Source organism: Chanos chanos, chromosome 11 (genome assembly GCF_902362185.1).
Source record: "Chanos chanos chromosome 11, fChaCha1.1, whole genome shotgun sequence".
NCBI classification, from domain to species: Eukaryota; Metazoa; Chordata; class Actinopteri; order Gonorynchiformes; family Chanidae; genus Chanos; species Chanos chanos.
In genome coordinates this window covers 9207507-9210006 of record NC_044505.1, presented here as the reverse complement: position 1 = coordinate 9210006, position 2500 = coordinate 9207507, and the positions used below count along the sequence as shown (strand labels likewise).

The window sequence follows — 2500 nt, the reverse complement described above, 5'->3', positions numbered from 1 at the left end:
GTTGAGTGACATTCTTTCTCTCTCTCTCTCTCTCTCTCTCTCTTCTTTTTTTTTTTTTTTTTTTCTTGAAGCGGGGATCTGGAGGGTTGTGTGTGTCTGTGTGTGTGTGTGTGTGTGTGTGTAAGAACTGAAGTGTTCTCATTAGATTAGAGCAGTGGGCACTGTAGCTCATTAATGAACCCCCCACACATATGCTTAAGGCTCACAGGTCACACACACACACACACACACACACACACACAAACAGAGGCTCCCTCTGTCCTTCCTCTGCTGTGCTCAGCCCATTCTCAGGCATAAAACAGAGCACATCCTCTCTCAGTCATACATACACGCACACACACACGCACTGCTCACAGACAGACACTGTACCCACACACAGAGCTGGCCTGTGTCCATCCTCTGCTTGACTCAGACTCAGCCCAGTCATCAAGCAACACACACACACACACACACACACACACACACGCTCAAATAAACGAATCATGTTCTTTCACCAGACACTCAAACACATAACAGCTGACATCCACTCCTTTCCATTATACTGTACATACGCTCATAACAGAGACATAATGTTGTACTGAAGCACATAGCAGTATGAACCTTCACACACACACACACACACACACACACACACACACTGATATCACCCATAAACACATCCTTTCCCGTTAGCATTACACATACTCATTCATACACATTCAATTTCTTACACTTTTTTTTAGCCTTCATACAGAAACATCGTAACACATCAAAATTCATTCCCAAAGGCAGACACACACACACACACACACATTCTAAACTCTCCCTCCCTCTCTCTCTCTATCTCTCGTCTTCCGCCATGGTGGTTGGCATTACACAGATGTGAAGGCCTGATTATGGCTGTTCCATAATTAACGTTGATCAGATTTGTTTTGTGGCATAAATGGTGCATGTGTCGGGCATTAGCCGCGGCTCGGGCTCATTGGCATGCGGCACGCGGGGGGCTGCCAGCAGACGGGGTCGCGAGCTTCGGGGAGAGCAATCACCAACCTCTCCATATGTTCCCTCCCATCCTACAGCAGGTCCACCAGTGCCAGAAAACCTCCCCAAAGAACCTAATCGCGTTCAGTAATTACAGCATGCACTGCCTGTCTCTCTCTTTCTTTCTCTTCCTCTCTCTCTCTCTCTCTCTCTCTCCATACTCTCTTCCTCTCCTTATCTCTCTCTCTCTCTCTCTCTCTCTCTTTCTCTCTCTCTTTCTCTCTCACACTCACTCACTCACTCTTACCCTCTCACTTTTTCTGTTTTGTGCTCGCTCTCTCTCTCTCTCTCTCTCTCTTATCTTTTCTGCTTTGCTCTCCTGCTCTGTCTTTCAGTCTCACTCTTACACACTCTTCTTCTGCTTCTTTCTCTCCTTGTCTCTTTCTCTCTCTCTCACCTTCTTTCTTTCTCTCTCTCTTTCTCTCTGTGTGTCTCTCTGTCTCTAGGCTGGTTGGAAATGGGGGAAGCGCTGAAACACTCCCTCATCAGATAATTTGTAAATTGCTTTACGCGGCTGTTGCCGAACTCAGTCGGTTTTTTCGACTGCTTGGATTTATAAATAATTGTAACAGATGCGGCAATATGGCCGGCCTCCAATAAACGAGGCCCCAGATAATTTGGCCGACCCCTTTGACAGGCCAATTTAATAAAATGTGAACAAAATCTTCCTGCTAATAATTTATCATCCTCTCTCCCTATTGGTTAAACTTAATTACCCCGGCAGTTAACAAGGTCACACCCAGATGCCTGCCCCGACTCTAGTTTTGATAATACAATCAGAAACCCAGAGGTGATGACAGCGCTGCTGTTTCTTTTCTTTCTTTCTTTTTTTTTTTTTTTTATTAGCTCACACTTTGAAATAAAACACAGGTGCCAAGGTCTGCGTGGCAGTCGGCACAAATGATTCACCGTCGCACCCTTCCAGACTTCGGCAAACTTCCTCTCTGGTTTGTTTGTTGGCGTTTGCAACTTGGAGTGACTTGGAGTGTGTCCGTGTGTATGTGTTTTTCCTCTTCGTGTGTGTGTGTGTGTGTGTATGTGTGCTGATAGATACCAGTCTGTTTGTGAACAATGTGTCCCATCCATCATGCCCTCCCCCCCCCTCCCCCAATCTCACTCTCTCTCTCTCTCTCTCTGTCTATCCTCATCCCTACCTCACCCATGTTCTCTTACTTTCTCTCTCTCTCTTTGTCTGACTGGAGGGAGACCTGTTTGCCCTTGTCTCTGTGGTTCCTGTCACACACTCTGTGATGTGCGGAGCCTCTTAATTGACTGGCTGGTAGGGGGTGATAAATAGCTGAGTAGCGACATGCTCCTCTCTGCTCTTTTGACAGCTGTCCCTTGTCCCAGGCTTATTTCTGCTCTGTGTGTGTGTGTGTGTGTGTGTGTGTGTGTGTGTGTGTGTGTGTGTGTGTGTGTGAATAAGAGAGACAGAGAAAAGTGAACCTGAAGTTCACACGGGATCTTCTGTGTCTATACA

General features: G+C 46.4%; 1 protein-coding gene across 1 annotated transcript in view; it reads left to right on the top strand.

Moving 5' to 3' along the window:
• Window positions 1-2500, top strand: part of cntln (centlein, centrosomal protein) — an 81787-nt gene that overhangs the window by 18267 nt on the left and 61020 nt on the right. The window lies entirely within an intron of this gene.